Below are 18,609 nucleotides of genomic sequence, written 5' to 3'. Positions count from 1 at the left end.
GTCAAATCATCAACACCTGGGGTGACACAGTTTGTGGCCACCCCGGGACAATAATGTCAGCTTTCCAATTCCCCATCTCAGTTCTAGATTCCTTTTGCCACAAAATTCTCCAGCAGTGGCACCGGTTGTTCAAGTTGCCTCCTGATACCTTATCTCTTATCTTTCTTAAAAACAGAAAGATCCTTGAATTCTAATTGAGTATGTGTCACTCAGCTAAAACATTATACTCCCCAGCCTGCTTTGTAGCTTCTCCTGTCCATAGAACTACATGTCAGCCAGGGAGCTAGGTTTAGGTTCAAGGAAGTCACCCTAAAGGATGGGGGATATTTGCCTTTCATCGTTCTCCTTCTTCATTCCTGCCTGCAATATAGGTGTGATGGCTGGGGTACAGCAGCCATCTAGAACCATGAGGTTGGGAAGAGAAGGCATAAATGTTGGCACCCAAGTCCATGACACTGTAGGTCTCTATAGCAGGCCCACTACCCAGATCAGACTTCTTTTACATAAAAGAGAAGTAAATTTCTACCCCTATTTATGTGGAAACAACAGGTGTAGTCTTTGCTCTTCATAGTAGCTAATCCTGATGACATCTTTAAAAGTGAAAAGAAGTCTGATGTTAGATTAAAAATTTTTTCTTTCCTTTGAATCATCCATCTGGCACCTCTTCATTTTGGCGGGGGGGGGGGGGAGATAATAAAATGGAAGTATGATTGTATCTTTACAAAAACGGAGAGATTCCATTTCACAATTTCATGAGACTCCTTGCTCTCACTCTTTGAAGTCATGAGCCCGGAACAGCCAAACCCATGTCTGAAACATGCCTGCGTTCCCGCTCTCGCCAGGTCTTCTGCCCCCTCGCCGCTCTCCCATAACGAAGCAGAAGAGTCAGAACGCTGATGGTCATGACTGGGAATTCCTCAGAAAATTCAGCTCTTTTGGCAAATGCTACCAGGGTGATTGCTTTCTCCCTGGGTGATAACTGGGCTTTTCCAGACAAGGCAGGGCCTCGGGTTTCACACCCAGGGTGTGGTTTTTCCAAAAGATTCTAAACCTTCTGTCAGCCTGGGAAGAAACCAAGCCTCTCCGCCAGGTGGTGTTCCCCTGGGTGTGAGCCAGACCCTTCCAGGCCAGCCTGGAGGAGAGGAAGACTTGCAGGATGGAAACTGGCCCCCTCCTAACCCCCAGCAAGGGCATCACAGCACCAACCCCCCTCCGGCTGTGGAGGGGCCCTCACGCATCTCCTCTTGTCACTGAGCTTCCAGGTCCCCTGCTGGGCCTTGAATCTAAGCTCCATCACTTCCTGGCTTGAGACTTTGGACAGGTGCCTTGACTTCTCTGCCCCTCAGGCTCTTCCTCTGTAGAATGGGGATAATAGCAGACCCATCTCGTAGTGCTGTTGTAGTAGACAAGTTAAGTGTTGAGAATTCTTAGTCGGTATCATCCCTTCTACCTTTGTTCTCCAAGTTGTCACCTCTCCTCTTTCTGTAAATACTGTCCCTGATAAACATGACGGTGGTGGTGAGGGGGCACACCCTCCCTTATGACCTCCACCCCAGCAAGCTATCAAATAAGTAGTCTGTGGTCAAAGTTGGAAAAGCAGAGCAAATGAAAGTATCAGTGTCCTGGGGTTGCCGGAACCATTGACCACAAACTGCGGGGCTAACACAACAGAAATCTGTTCCTTCACAGTACCCTCTGCAGCTTCAGGGGAGGATCCTTGCTGTCTCTTGCCGCTTCTGATCTGTTCCTGAGTCCTCCTCATTATAGGGACACCAGTCATGTTGAATCAGGATGGCCCCTAATCCCATGTGACTTCATCTTAATATATTTTATCTACAAGGCACTATTTTCAAATAAGGACACATTCGGAGGTTCCAGGTGGACATGAATTTTGGGAAGACGCTATTCTCTTGACTTTGAACTGCACGACCAAGAATATAGCGGAAGTGACACTGTGCTAGGCCTTAAGATACTGGCAGCTTCCACTTCTTCCTCTTGAACACTTGTTCTTGGAAGCCCACCACCATGCCGGGAGGAAGCCCAAGATGCCCTGTGGAGAGGAGTCAACAGCCAGCAGCAGTCTGCAGTTATGAGAGCGAGCCACCCAGAATGGGTCCTCCAGACCCAGCTGATACGTGAGCAAAAGAAATCATTGCTACTGTTCTAAGCCACTAAATTTTGGGGTGGCTTCTTGGGCAGCAAAAGGTAACCGGAAGAGGTACGATCAACCAGTTCCTTGTTTTTATGTCAGTGCTGGGCACACAGCAGGTGCTCACCAAGTGTTTGCTGACTGGGGAAAAGTCCTCTCTGACCCCCAAGAAACTGCTCAACAGTGGCGACAACAAAAGTCATTGATACCTAGTGATCTGTTAAGTAGAACATGCCAGGGCTCTGTCTTTCTTCTTGAGTAAACCAAGAAAAACAGAGATGTTAATTTTCAAATGATGGGGTAACATCAGTGTTCCTGTTAAATAGGCAATATTGGCCCCTAATGGAAGACAGGCCTGCTGGAATCATTGGCAGGCTTTGGTTGGGTGAGCAAGTGAATTCATGAGACCTGTAGACATGCAAGTCCTAGCGGGTGCTTTGACCTGGGAACAATTGCAAGAATGATCTCATCTTGTGTGCACATACTCCAGAGCATTGTCATCCATTGAATAATTGGGATCTATTGTTCACTGGGTCCTGCTTTCAACCTAAGCCAAAGCTAAAAATGTCTCTTCAACAGAGTAATGACAACATGGTAAATCATGATGACGGCTCCCAGTGAATCCTGCCTCTCTGTTCTTGCCCTATTGCAAGTCCCTATTGTGACTCTGCCCCTCATCTTATCAAGAGGTGGAGTCTATTTCTCCGCCCCTGTGTCCCTGGGTTGGCCATGTGAGTTGCTTTGGCCAACAGATGATGGTGGAAGTGACCTGTTCCAAGCTTGGGACTCAAGAGGTCTGCAGCTTCTTCCCTCATTCTCTCAGACCCAGAGACGAGACGCTGTAGAGAAACCAAGTCCACCCTCCTGGAGGACGAGGGGACGCCTGGGGGCAAACCATGGCGCCTGAGCTGACAGCCAGCACCAGCTGCCAGGCATGAGCGAGCAGCCTTGCACCCTCAGCCCCAGTAAAGCTGTCAGTCACCCGCAGCTGCATGAGTGAGCCCTGGCGAGACCACAGAGGGACCCCCCAGATCGCCTCCCGGAGACCATGAGAATAGTACATTGTCACTGTTTGAAGCCGCTACAGTTCGGGGTGCTTTGTTCCACAGCAAAGACTAACAGATCATATCGTGTAACAATAAATCTTGTCAGAGAGAGAAAGCCATACATTTCCCTCCAAACAGCCAACAGTCCAGTGAAAAATTCTGAGAACACTTCATACTGCTGTCATGGGCTAAATGGCGTCCCCCAAAGCCCTGTGTTGAAGTCCTAACCATCAGCACCTCAGAATGTGGCTATAGTTGGAGATAGGTGTTTCAAAAGGTGATTAAGGGAAAATGAAGTCATCAAGGTGAGTTCTAATCCTTATAAGAGATTGGGACGCAGATATGCACAGAGGGAAGACCATGTGGGGACACAGGGACAAAACGTCTGCCTACAGACAGAAGCCTCAGAAGAAACCAACCCTGCTGACATTTTGATCCTGGACTTGTAATCTCTAGAACAGTAAGAAAACTCTCTCTCCGTCAAGGCCTGCGGTCCGCGGTATGTGTCATGGCAACCCGAGCAAGCAGGTGCAGCTTCCCAGCAGCTCAGGCTGAGGGCTGCCTCCGCGCTCCGCACCCAGAGCTGGAAATCTGCACTGACCTTACTCAGCTCCTGCTTTGTCATCTCAGGACAGGGAACTGTTTCCTTTCCCCGAGGACCACAATGAGCCTCCAGCCCCGAGCCCACCAGACACTCCTGGCGCTCACTCCATAGTTATTGAATAAGAACTTACAGAATGCCAAGCCCACATGGTCTTGCGGGCAATCCTCGGGCAATCCTTTCCGCAGGGGTGTGTGTTCTTTTTGTCCCTCTCTCCATGGGGAAGGAGCTGAGGCCCAGAGGGGCTGCCCTACCTCCCCATGTGCGCACAGCTAAGAGGTGAGCTGGGATTCGGAGCCCCAGCCAGGCCTCCTCCCACATCCCAGTCTCCAGCACTCCAGGTCCTCCCAGCATGGACATTTTCCCCCAGGGAAGTCAGCTGAACAATGTCCCCCCGTCCTAATGCCTACAACGGCATTTGGTACATTAGCTGCCTAGGGAAGCTGTAACGAAGGATCACAAATGGGGTGGCTTAACACGACAGAGACTTATATTCTTACAGTTCTGGGAGCCAGAAGTGCAAAATCAGGGAGGCGACAGGGCCTCACTCCCTCTGAAGGCTGTAGGAAAGAATTGGATCCATGTCTGCCTCTCAGTTCCCAGGAGCTGCTGGCAATCATTGGCATTTCTTGGATTGTGGCCGGATCACTTCAGTCTCTGCCTCTGCCTTTGCATGGCCCTCCTCCCTGTGTCTCTGTGCCCAAATTTCCCTCTCCTCACAAAGACACCAGTGATTAGATTACGGCCCAAACCAATCCAGCGTGACATCAGCTTTATTACATCTACAAAGACCTCTATCCTTTTTAAAAAAAGATGTGATTTATTTATTTTTAGAGGGGAAGAGAGGGAGAAAGAGAGGGAGGGAAACATCAATGTGTGGTTGCCTCTCATGAGCCCCGCAGTGGGGACCGGGCCCACAACCCAGGCATGTGCTCTGGCTGGGAATCGAACCAGTGACCATTTGGTTGGCAGGCCAGCACTCAATCCACTGAGCCACAGCAGCCAGGGCAAGACCCTATTTCCAAATAAGGTCACATTCTGAGGGTCCAAGTGGACATGAGTTTTGGGGGGACACTATTCAATCCACTATACATTGTAAAAGGGACTTTGCTAATGTGTTTAAGGATCTTGAAATGAGGCTATGATCCTGAATTATCCGAGGGGCCAATGTGATCACAAGGGTCCTTAAAAAAGGGAGACAAAGGGGTCAGAGTCAGGAGATGTGACAATGGAAGCAGAGGCTGGAGTGACGCACACTGGAGACAGAGGAAGGGGGTGTGAGCCAAGGAAAGCAGATGGCCTCCAGGACAGTGGTCCCTGACATTTTTGGCACCAGGGGCCGGTTTTGTGGAAGGTTATGGTGTTGGGCCGGGGGGTGGACGGGAGGCAGAGCCCAGGTGAGCTTCCCTCGCTCACTGGGGACGGAGGGCAGAGATTCGCCCACCCACTGTGGATGGGGCTGGGTGGGAGGCAGATGCGAGGCAGAGCTCAGGTGAGCTCTGCTCTTGGCGGGGTTCCTAACAGGCCGCAGACTGGTGCTGATCTGTGGCCCAGGGGTCGGGGACCCCTGCTCTAGAAGCTGAAAAAGACAAAGAAATGCCTTTATTCTCTCCTGGAACCTCTAGACAGAACTAGCCCTGCTGACACCTTGATTTTAACCCAGTGAGACCCATTTTTGGACTTCTCACCTCCAGCACGGTAAGATAGTAAATTTATGTTAAGCCGCTAAGGTTGTGGTCACTTGTTATAGCAGCCACAGGACACTACCAAGGATCCATGACTAGCTGTGTTTGCGAAAAGGCCCCGGCACTGCCCCTCACAGGGAAACCACTGTGAATCAGACAGAGCGCATGAATACTTCCAAGCAGCCGCCGGCTCACAGACCACACAGCTCTCAGCACAGCCCTGAGTCATCTGGCTTCGAGAGGCCCCTCATTCGAACCTCTTTACCAGAATTGCCCTGGGTTCGCTCTGATTATTTTTCGAGTGATCAAGTAACACTTTCCAGATGCACAAATCTGGACAGTGGCCAGTCTCAGACTGTGAGGTCTGGGGGTCCACGCAGGGCCCTTTCGGTGGATATTTCAGCCCGAGTGGCCGTCACAGCATCCCCAGTGCCCTCAGAGCCTGCCGCGCCCTGGTGGGCAGCAGCTGTCCCGCCACCGATCCGGGGATCCCAGAGACGCCTGCAGAGTATCTGACCAGGCCACACTCGAAAGTGGCTGAGGCCGCGGGCAGAGAGCCCAGGGCATCCTAGCGCTTCCCGGGCTCCTCCTGCGAGCATGTCTCATTTGCACAGACTGCAGCTACCTTTCCTCCCATGCCTACTTGGGGATGTGCGTTGGTTTTCTGTAACTGGGTGGTTGGAAGGTGGTGTGGGGAGCCATACTTCACTAAAACTTGACAATAAGCAGTGTCTTGGTTTCTCTCTTGACATCATCTCTGTACATTTGAAAAGTCTCAGGTCGCTAGTCCCCGGATGTCCCTCTGGAGCCTCTCACAGCTGTGTCTTCCTCTACTCTCTCCTTCCTAAGATGCCATCTGGCATGGAGGAAAGTTTAGGATCTGCGTGGCTTTGCTACGGAGGGGAGCCCACCCCACTCCCCAGATCCTTTTACAAGACACAGGAGCCAAAGTTAGTTTCCTAGGGCTGCCGTAACAAATGACCACAAACCGGGGTTTTAAGACAACAGGAACTTACTTTCTCCCGGTTCTGGAGACCTGAAATCTGACATTAAAGTGTCAGCAGGGCCGCTCCCCTCCAAAGGGCCTAGGGCAAAATCCTTCCTGCCTCTTCCAGCTGCTGGGGGCTCCAGGCGTTCCTTGCGGCTGTGTCACCCCAATCTCTGCCTCCGTCCCTGTATGACCTTCTCCTCTTCGTGTAAGGATGCTTGGCATTGCATTTAGAACCCACCCAGGTCACCCAAGATGATTTGTCTTGAGATCTGCTACCCGATCACATCTACAGAATGTTTTCCCTGACAAGGTCACAGTCACCGCTTCTGGGCGTCAGCACTTGGACATGTCATTTTAGTGGCTCCCATCCAACACTCTACATCAAGCTTGGGCTCCCTCGGGTCATTGTCTCCTAACCAGGCCACGCCAGCAGCCTGGGCTTCCGTGCCACCCACATTGGAACTGGAGCACCGTGCATGGGTCTTCCCTCCATATTGCACTCGGGGGTGGCTCTTAGCCCCTTCGTTTCAGCCTTCCGCTCCCTCCAGGATGGCGGTGGGGTCAGCTCAGGGCAAATTGCCCCTCCCCATCTCTCTTTAATGTCCATCTCTCCCTTACCCGGCTGGAGCTGGGACGAAAGCATTTCCTGCCTTCTTGTGTTGCACGGATGCCCCTTTCATGAAGTACCACATTTTATTTCCCCTCTGGCTGATAATCAGTTCGAAGGTCAAGTACAACAGGCCTGACTTTTGATGCATACCTGAGAGCTAAGGGAATTTAGAGAACCCTTTTTATCTTTTGGACTATCATCTCAATATGAACTCTCAGAGCCAAAATTGAACTCCTGCTTCTTATTCTTCTTTTTAGCCCTTACCCAAGGACATGCTCATTAATTTGAGAGAGAGGGGAAAGGAGAGAGAGAGGAAGAGAAATATCGATAGGTTGCCTCTCATACAAGCCCTAACTGGGGACCAAACCTTCAATCTAGGCACATGCCCTGACTGGGAATCGATCTGTGACTTTTTGGTTTATGGGACAATGCTCCAACCAACACCACCACACCAGCCAGGGTGAACTCCTTCATTCTTGCTTAGCTTTTGCTAAGCGCTCCTAGTCCCCGCCAGGCAAATAAGGGAAAGGTCACATACCCCAAAATACAAGAGGAAAACATATACATGTGTTGTAAAAACACAACCCTCTTCCATTGACTAACGGCACCCCCACTGACCCACTCTCACCAGCAGGAGGCTTCAGAGGTTTTTTTTTTAAATCAACCTTATCGTGGTTGGTCGACTTTATATACAATAAAGTACACACAGCCTTGTGAGCTCTGACAAACATCTGCACCAGCTTAACCACAGTCACTCTATAGAATGTTTCCACCTCCTCATACCCCTCCCGGGTCAGCCCGCGCTCCTTCCCATGCAGCTCCCCGCGCCTGCTCTGCCTTGCCAGTTCTAGGATCTCACATTATTAGAATCGCCCAGCATGCTTAGGGTTGCTCTTGACCCTCCCTTCCCCTACAGGAGAGCACATTCAAGCCTCCAGCTCAACAAGCTCCACCAGTGGAGAAATGTCTCAAAATACATAAAAACGCACTTATTTTTATGTTAAAAAACAATACCTATCTCAAGAGGTTCTTGTGAGATTCAAATGTAATTAGTCGTATTAAGGGACAAGTGCCTACTTAAAAACCTACAAATGATAGTCATTGTTGTGCCTACTCTCTGTTTTCCACTTTGAAGCCAAAATTATCATGTGAAAACACAAGCCTCACCAAGACACCTCATTAGCTTCATTACAGGCTACTTTCTGGGGTCAGTTCCTCTTTTGCCCCCAACTCTTGCCCCCCCAACCCTGTGTGTTGGCCTCACTGTCCCCTGAGCTCACAGGGGCCTTCTGTGCCCCTGGGCCTTTGCACATGCTCTACCTCCTCTATCTGGGGAACTGCACCCCCACTTTTCAAGACCCAGAACAAATGCTGCCCCCTATGAGATGTGTGGTTTCCTGGTCATGTTTGCTTATATCTCTGTCTTCCTTAGCTGCATCATTTGCTTCCTTACTTTTTGCATTTATCATGCAAATTACTTTATTCACCTGTCAAAATGAATGAGGTAAATTGAATTATTGTTCCCAGTGCTGCTGGACTGGTGCTCTGCTAGAAGACCACTCTATGCTCAATGGCCTTGGGGCTTCCCATGGCCTCATGGTGCACAGAGAATACTTCCTACCTCTTGACTTTAGACATGTGACTGGCATTGACCAATAAGCTTCTGCCATGGCCAGGTCATACTTAGAAGACTGGGCACAGAATGAAGATGCGGGGAGTAGAATTGGAAACAAGCTGCAGCTTGGAGGCCAGCCCAGCTGGACCTGGCATAGACCAGGTATTCCCACTCCCCTCACCCCCAGCTGACTTGCAGACACGGGAACAAGTTATAGGTGGTGCATGACTCAGTATCGCTGTGGCAATAGTTAACTGTTACAATGGTTTCATCACTTCTTTTTATGACAAGCATCTATAAGACAGAAGCCATGTCTCACTCCCCGGAAAACACTAAACTGGAAAACACTAAAGGGAGGTGTCCTTTGGCTAGGAAAGTTTTGGAGCGTGAAACATGCAGCTCCGGAGCGAGAGGCTTAGCATGAGAGAAGGAAGGAGAGCCATAGGAAAGGGGAGTAGAGGTGAGCGCATCATTCCAGATGGCTGGGCTTGACGCCCATTACCTCATTCCTCCCAAATTTCTAGAACTTGCTACTTTACTCCTTTGATGATTCAAATCATAGACAACACAATTATGATCTTAGGAAATGAACTGTACTTGGTCTCTGGTGTAGGTTTATTCTGTCTCCTAATGGTAAACAGAGGAACATTCAGATGCATTATTATTCTTGACCTTTTCCTTAACCAGTCGTCTCATGATTGCTGCCATTATTTTAGGAAAAACCTCTACTTTCTATACATCCCTAATGAAATTTTCATGTTTTAAATACCTGCAAGCAAATAATAAAGATAAACTGGAATCAGACTGAGGCAGGAGAATAAAAAGCTAGGAAAATTCCTTGACAAGCGGAATGAGGAAGACAGACATGTTTAAAAAGCTGAGCAATTTACAGCCAGAAAATGAACCACAAGGTCATATCTTCCCTAACCAAGAGCATTAGGAGCAAGTGGTTTACACATTCCAGACCGTGCTGGGGCTGACCCACCTTGGTTCCAGTCCCTCTTCAGTAACATTCTTGGCAGGTGAAACTGACCAGGTAATGACCCTGACCCTATACGTTTATTTTGGTGAGTCATCATATTAAAAAACTCACCTGGAAAGCTGATGGACATTGTACTGAGATCCTCCCCTGAAACCTCCCCTAAAATTCTTGCTTTTAGAAAACATAAAAACCCTAAGATAAAGGATGTACACTCTCTTGAGTATGCCCACATCTTTGACCTCCTTCTTTCCTCGGGCATGTATCTTTGCATTCGTTCTCCTAAGCTTTAGAGGTTCTCAGGAGACTTGCAACCAGGGGAGCAATGGGCAGCAGCAGCTCGTCTGGGGATAACCCCCTGAACTTGTCTCCGAGGGCCCTCCCTTGTTTCCTGAGTCCACGCAGCCCTGCTGACTCACTTCTCTGCCTCTGTGACTTTTTTTCTAAAGGGCAAGGCAGCCTTGCCTGAGCTTGACTCTTCCTCATGTCTCCACAGGGCCGAGGCTGCTCTGCCTTGGCTCACCTCTGTTGCTCTGATCTTGCTTCTTCCCTCCTAAGACCTTCCTTTGTTTCCCTGTCCCCAGCTTTGATAAACATCCTCTCAAAATCACCTGGACTCATGTCATGACATCCTTCCTGCATGAAGTCAAGAACCCACACATCCTAGACAGTGCCAGGTCAGATCCACCTTGGTCCCCGTCCCTTTCCAGTGACAAGGCAAGCTGTGTAATTAATCTAAAAGAAGACAAGCAAAATGGGGGAAAACAAAGAAGAGATAAGGAAAATTAAAAACAACTAGCAAAATAATAGATCTTAACCCAGCTATCCTGATGTTCATATTAAATGTTAATGGTCTAAAAACTCCAATTAAAATGCAGAGATTGTCAGATGGTATAAAAAAGCAAAGCCCAACTATCTTAGATACAAAGGTATAGATATGTTAAAAGTAAAAGGGTGGGAAAACATATACCATCCAACATACACGGATCAAAAGAAAGCTGTAGTGGTGATATTAGTACCAGAAAAAGTAGACTTCAAAACAAGGAATATTTCCAAAGATAAAGAGAAACTTACCATAATGATAAAAAGGCCAATTCATCAAGAATATATAAAATTCCTAAATGTGTATGTGCCAAATAATAGACCTTTAAAACACATAAAGCAAAAACTTACAGAACTAAAAGGTAAAATAGATAAATCCAAATCATAGTTAGAATTTCAATACTCCTCTTGCACTAACTGATAGACGAAGTAGACAGAAAACAGAAAGGTATAAAAAGCTTGAACAAAGTTACCACGCAACCAATCTAATTAACGTTTTGAGAATACTCCACCCAAACACAGCAGACACACGTCATTGAGAACATAAAATATTCACTGAAGTAGATCATAATCTATCTCAAAATCTGTATCTCAACAAATATTAAAAGATTGAAATTTTATAAAATATGTTCTTTGACCACAATGGAATTAAAATTTTTTAAAAAATCAGGTTAAAAATCTTTAAAATCTCCCAACACTTGAAAATTAATTCATGGGTCAATGAAGAAATCATAAAGGACAATGTAAATTATTTTAACTGAATGAAAATTAAAACAACATGTAAAAATTTGTGACAAGCAACTAAAGCAGCACTTAGGAAGAAACTGACATTAAATGCTTATATTTTGAGAAAAAGGTCTGGAGTAAATTATCTAAACTTCAACCTTATAAAACTAGGAAAAGAAGAGCAAATTAAATTTAGAGTAAGAAAAAAAGGAAATAATATTCATGAAGTTGAATGAAATTGAAAACAAAATTATAATAGGGAAAACCAAAAGAGCGAAAAGCTGGTTCTTTGAAAATCTCAATAAAATGGATACATTTCTACCTAGCCTAATCAAGGTAAAAAGTGAAAAGACAGACCGATGTAGTGAAAGACAGAATATTACCAGAGAGCCTAAAAACATTAAAAGGATACTAAGAAAATAATGTGAACAATTTTATGACAATAAATGTGACAGCTTAGATGAAATGAACAAATTCCCTGAAAGACCAAACTACCAAAGCTCACTTAAGAAACAGATAATCTAAATAGTCCTGTGGCACTTAGAGCAATTGAGTTTGCAATTAAAACCATTTCTATAAAGAAAAGTCAGGGCTCACTGATAAATTCAACAAAACCTGTAGGGAAGAAATCATACAAATTCTAACACCAACCCTTCCAGAAGACACAAGAGGAAGAAACATTTCTCAACTAATTTATGAAGCCAGTATTACCTGATACCAAAACCAGGTAAAGGGATTACAAGGAAAAAAGCATACTACAGACCAGTAACTTACATAATAGCTGTGAAAATCCTTAGCAAAATATTAGCGAACCAAATCCAGCAATATGGAAAAAGAGCCCTCCTAGCGCCCAGACCTAGCATTCCATATCCCATTCTCCAATGAAAGGAATCAGGGCTCCTTGGAGAAATGGTGGATTCTGTGGCTGGGAGAGGGAAAAAGAAGCTGAGCCTGGAACATGCTGTAGTGTCAGGAAGGAGAAAAAAGGACAGGGGCGTGTCCACAAGGCGCGCAGAAGCAATCGCAAAGACTTCATGACCGAAGCTGCAATGGTATGAACAACAAAATTATACAGCATTGGATTATAATCCAAAGAGCATAGTGGGACTCTCTGGACTATCTTCCAATTTTTCTGTAAAATCTAAAATCATTCCAAGTTAAAGACTTATTAAAGTCAATCAATGTAATTCATGACAACAATAGACTAAAGAAGAAAAATCACATGATCATTTCAATAGATTAAGCATTTGACAAACTTCAACATTCAAACACAATAAAAACTCTCAGTAAACTAGAAATAAAAGAAAACAACCTCAACATAATAATGAGCACTTATAAAAGTCTACATCTGTTCTGACTGGTATGGTTCAACCGGCTGGGCATCATGCCACAAGGCAAAGTGTCACCGGTTCAATTCCCGGTCAGGGCACATGTGTGGGTTGTGGGTCCAGTCTCCTGTGGGGGCACGGGAAAGAGGCAACCAACTGATGTTTTTCTCCCTCTCTTTCTCCCTCCCTTCCCCTCTCTGTAAAATCAGTAAGCATGTCCTCGGGTGAGGCTTAAAAAAGAAAACAATGTCAAAAGCACACTCTGTAAAAGGACAAATTGATAAATTGGATTTTTTTAAAAGCAAATAGCGTAATACTGAGTTGCTGGGATTACAATGTGCATAGGAATGACATATGTGACTATAACAGCATTAAGTATGGGGAGGGGTAAATGGGCATATATGTTGCAAGGGCCCTTAATTTTCCTGAAATAATTGAATATTCACTCTAAGTAGGTTGTGCTAAGTTAAAGATGCACATGGAAATCTCTAGATCAACCACTAAAAGTGATGATGTTTCCCATGGCCTGGGGAAATATACTGAGCAAAAACCGAGGCAAGCAGCATCATTCCAAAGATACAATCCTAAACATATGAAGAAAAAATATTAAGAGGCCAAAGAGAAATATGCACAAATGTGAGTGATGAGATGATGGGTTTTTTCCCCCTGTTTTTTGCCTAACAAAAATGTTTCGAGTGAGCATGTATGATGTTAGGGGAAAATGTGCAAAACAAGAAAATGAAAAGAAATATGAGAGGGAAGAGGAAGGCAAAAAGGAAGGAGGAAGGGCAGTAGGGAGGAAGGAAAAGCCACTGGCGGAGACTCCTGTTGAGCAGAGAGGAGGGGCTGCCCAGCACTTGTAAGCCAGCAGCTTCTCCCAACCTCTAAGGCACTGTTAAGTGAGGGACAGTGGCCGCCAGGGGACTTGAAAGAACAGGACATCCTGAACTTGGAGCAGGAGAAAAGTACCTGTTAAATAGTCCACACCTGTAGCCAAATGGTCTGTCCTCAATATGAACTGAGGGCCGACAGAGGCGTGTTGGTAACTGTTTCTTAACTGAAAACCACCACCGAGTCTACCTCTTGCAGCTGTGCCAGCAACTGACAGGGATGACGTGTTTTGGGCGTCCCCCCACGGCCTGAACGGGGCCGTAGGGCAGCCCCACTGTGGCCTGTTTCTGAGATTCATCAAAATGCTGGGGAGCTGGGGGACTCCACTCACAAGCCCTAAGGAAGGGACAGGAATTCGGACTTCTGAGTCAGGCCTGCTGACCGGGACGGGAACAGGTCAGCGGAAGAGAAGGTCATAAAGTCCCCGTGAGTGACGTGCTCTTGCTCCATTTGTAGACGGAGCCAACTTTGGCAGGGAAATGGCAGCTCTCTACGCAGAAAGACCTCTCCGGCTTCCCAGAATTCTTAATCAAAACAGAACACCACAAACATACAAAGTTTTCAAGGGTTACTGTTCTTTGCTAACATTTCCCACCAATAAATTAAAGTCATCTGGGAGAGCACTGACTATTAGCCTCTTCATGTGTCTCTGCGAAGAATCTTGGCTGACACACTGGCTGATCTGCTGCTTCCTCATTAGGAAAGTTGCGATCAGCAGAAGACTGAGATTCCAAAAGCACATCATTGAAAGATAAGCCAGGCCCCAGTGTTTACCTGGATGCTGTGTCTTTGGAATTTTATTTTTCAATTTATTCTGGTTAAAACACACCATAAACGTGAGCCTGGGTTCAAATCCTTGTACAAGCTTGAGTGCTTGAGAGAGAGAGAGAGAGAGAGAGAGAGACATGTTGTTGTGACAGAGAAACATCAATTGGTTGTCTCTCGGACGAGCCCTGACCAGGGATCAAACCCGCAACCTGTTGGTATATGGGATGATGCTCCAACCAACTAAGCCACCCAGACGGGGCCTCCAATTAAATCTTAATCCACAATCCCACTTTGAGAACCAAGAAAAATAAGAGCAAAATAAACCCAAAGCAGGGAGAAGAAAGGAAATAATAAAAAACAAAAATCAGTGACACTGAAAACAGAAAAATAAAGGAAATCAATGAAACCAGAAGGTGGTCCTTTAAAAAGACCAATATAAGCCCTGGCCAGGTGGCTCAGTTGGCTGGAGCATCATCCTGTACTCCAAAAAAGACCAATATAATTTGACAAACCTCTAGCAAACTGACAGAGAGGACACAAATGACCACTATCTGGAATAAAAAGGAGTTGTCACCAGAGAGAGCCCACACAAACATGAAAGGGCAATGAGGGAACACTTGAGCAGCTCTGTGCACACAAACTCTGTAATTTAGATGAACAAGACTGTCCTAGAGTCCTCTAACTATTAAAGAAATTGAATTTACAATTAAACATCACCCTCCTGTACCCCCCAAATCCTCAGGCCCAGGTGGTTTCACTAGTGAATTCTACCAAATACTTTAAAGAAGAAATAACACCAATTCCACACAGTGTCTCTCAGAAAATTAAAGAGAAGGGAGCACTTGCCGATTCATTTTCTGAGGCCGGTGTCCTTCTGAGATCCAAACCACACGAAGATAGTACAAGAAAGTTGTACAGACCAGAGTGCATCACAAACACGGACCCAAAAATTGTCAACAAATGTTAGCAAATTGAGTCCAGCACTATTTTAAAACCATTATACCATGTCTAAATGGAGTCTATCCCAGGAATGTAAGGCTGACGGAGTATTAAAAAAAAAATGAATCAGTGTCACCCACCAAAAAAAAAAAGATCATGTTAATTGGTACAGAAAAAACATTTGACAAAAGTCAGTATCCATTCATGATAAAAACTCTCAAAAAGTGAGAGAAGGGAACTTCTTTAATCTGATAAAGCATATCTATAAAAATTCCACAGCTAGCATTCTATTTAATGGTGCGAGACCGAATGCCTTCCCTTAGGATCAGAAACTATGCAAATATATACACTCTTACCATTCCAACACCATATTTTACTGAGAGTGAAATGTTGCAAGAAAAAGAAATTATAGGCAGCAGGACTGAAATAGTACTGTCCCTATTTGCATACATCACTGTCTATGTAGAAAATCTTAAGGAACCTATAAAAGCAGCTTACAGAAATAATGAGTTTAACAAGGTCTCAGAATACAAGGTCAACGTATAAAAATCAATCATATTTTTATCTACTAGCAATAAATAATTAATAACTGAAAATTTAAAAATCATACCGGTTTCATCCCTGGCTGGTGTGGCTCAGTGGACTGAGTGACGGCCTGCAAACCAAAGGGCTGAAGGTTCGATTCCCAGTCAGGGCACATGCTTGGGTTGTGGGCCAGATCCCTGGTTGGGGGTGTGTGAGAGGCAACCAATCCATGTATCTCTCACACATTGATGTCTCTCCTTCTCTTTGTCTCTCTCCCTTCCCCCCTCTCTAAAAGTAAATAAACAAAATCTTTTTTTAAAAAATGCTGGTTACAATAGCTCCCACCAAATAAAATACTTAAGTATAAATCTAACAAAACTTGTGTGTGAATTGTATGTATTATTTGGTATGTTCTGTACCTCAAGCACTCACATTATTCCTGTACCCGGGTCCTGCTTTCTCCCACTGACGTGGACTCCACTGAGGTTGTCAAAATCCTCATCTCCTTTCATTTTTGATCTCCCTGCAACTATAAGAAAAACCTGGCACTGAGTCGACGCTCAATAACGGTCTAAGGAATGAATAAATACACTTTGAATTTGACCCATGCTCTGATTCTGGTGAACATTAATAGCAAACTTGGGGCAAGTATTTCTGAAAGGGGGGAAAAAGGTGATGGTGGAGCCAGATTGGCCGGAGCAGTGTTACTGGAGATCCCCACTTGCACAGTATAAATTCTCAGCACAGAGAGGGGTCTCCTTCGTTATTTACGGCAATAAAAACAGACTGAGAATGTCCCTATAGACATAGTTATTAAGTATCCATTAGGATTCAGGCTGGAACCAGTCAAGGTTTAGGAAAATGTTTTCAGATTATTTGCCAAGTGTTTGATGAAACCCCAAAGACATTTTTCCCAGGCGTATTTTCCCAGAAGTTGGAAACCCGTACATATTTAAGAGAATTTAATCCTAAGGTTTAGGATCTGTCTGTGATGAACTCATCCCAATAGAATGGCGCACGATGCCACAGCAGCTTGCACTCTCTGTATTTTAAAAATGGAATCAGATACTTGCATTTTGGGTGCATGCAACTGAATCTCACATTCTCAAACCAGTACTTGAAGCCAAGAGGGAACAGACTTGGCAGATAAGTCCCCCAGTTACTGGAATCAAGATAGGCCCCTTCCTTGAGTTTCAACATGACCACGCTGTGGGCCTTGAGACCCTGGGACCCTTGGTAGGGAGTGGGAGAGGTGCCAGCAGCGACCCTGGGGTAGCAGTACCAAGCCTGGGAGTCACAGGGGAGAACATATTTCTAGAGTTAGAAAATAAAAAATGCCCATGGTAGGAAAAATTGAAATACACAAATAGAAAGACTGAAAGAAAAAAAAATAAACAACCTACAGAGGCAACCCCAGGTGGTATTTTGGATAACGGTATTTGCTTTCAGCTTTTTCTGCCCTGGGCTCTGGGAACTGGACTCAAGGGGGCACGTGTGTGACTGAAATGAACGGGGAGCCGCGGGATGAATCAGCAGCTGGCAGCTCGGATAAAGCTTCAGGCCTGAGATGCACTGAGTAGCCTTCCTGCTGGGCAGCAGGTGAGGGGCGGCGGCAAGCCAGAGGGCGGGACCTGGAGGCCAGGATGGGGATTCCTACCCGATGCACCTGTCACGCACGCCGGCCGCCTCCAGAAAACATGGGCAGCAGGTCCTGTGTATCTCACAGAGTTTGTGAAGATGGGAGGAAATTAGGGGAGAGAGGATTGTGCCACGGTGGATAAAACATGGGGATTTTGCCAACAACTACTAGCTAAGCTTCACTTTCCTTGTTTATAAATGGGACCAAGCCTGTCCCTCCTAAGATTCTGGCGAGGATTAGGAAGATATTGCGCAAAGACTCAATGCTACCTGCCTGACATTTAATAAATGGTAATCAGGAAGAAAAGGGCTTTAAATCATTCTGAACTATGACAAGTGGAGCCGTGAGACTGACCAGCTGGTGAGATTTATCATTTTGAGAATAATTTATTTGTAGATACACTGTTATTACAACTGTCAAACTCTAGGTGAGTTTCTGTGAGCTTGAATCCCACTCTTGTGAATTCCAATACAAAGTCACTTGGACACATCAGGACGGCATTCATCCTGCAGTGCATTTAAAGTCCCGGCCAGAGCCCCACGGCTGGCATCCCCGCCCCTGGCTGGCGGGAGTGGAAACCGGTACAGCTACTTTGGACAAGTGTGTGAGTGTCTGCTACAGTGCACCCAAGAGAAACAAGTGCACCCGTGCACCAGAAGACAAGCAGGAGAACCTTCATAGCTTTATGCACCTCAAATGACAGACTCGCCGCATCAATACACCGCAGTCTATTCATATAATAAAATTCTACTCAGCAATGAAAAAGAACAAACTACGGGGACAAGTCACCATGTGGATGAACTTCAGAGAAATAATGCTTTGTGAAAAATAAGAGTGCATCCTGTATGGTGCCATTTATATGCAAACAGTCAAAATGACCTACGGCACTGGTTCTCAACCAGTAGTGACTCTGTCTCCCAGAAGACATTTGCAATGTATGGAGTCATTTTTGGTTGTCACAGTTGGACAGGGAGTGCTACCAGCATCCAGTGGGTCAAGGCCAGGATGCTCCTAACATCCCACAGTGCACAGAACACCCCCGAACACGTAGAATTACTGGCCCCCGATGTCCCCAGTGCTGAGGGCGAGAAACTGATGTGTAATCGATGCCAGGTACTGGTGTTGAGATGGGGGTAGTGACAGGGAGGCAGCTTGGGGGGCTCCGAGTGCTGGAGATGCCCTATACATTTACATGGGTGTGTAACTACGCAAAACCCACTGAACATTTACGATTCGTGCGCTTCGTCAAGTTACACCTCCACCCCTGAATCCAAATCCAGCCCTGCACTTCAGCA

The sequence above is a fragment of the Pteronotus mesoamericanus genome, unplaced genomic scaffold, assembly GCF_021234165.1.
Source record: "Pteronotus mesoamericanus isolate MK-2021 breed Mesoamerican mustached bat unplaced genomic scaffold, CSHL_Meso_final scaffold_165, whole genome shotgun sequence".
Taxonomy (NCBI): Eukaryota; Metazoa; Chordata; class Mammalia; order Chiroptera; family Mormoopidae; genus Pteronotus; species Pteronotus mesoamericanus.
This window is presented reverse-complemented; position numbering follows the sequence as displayed.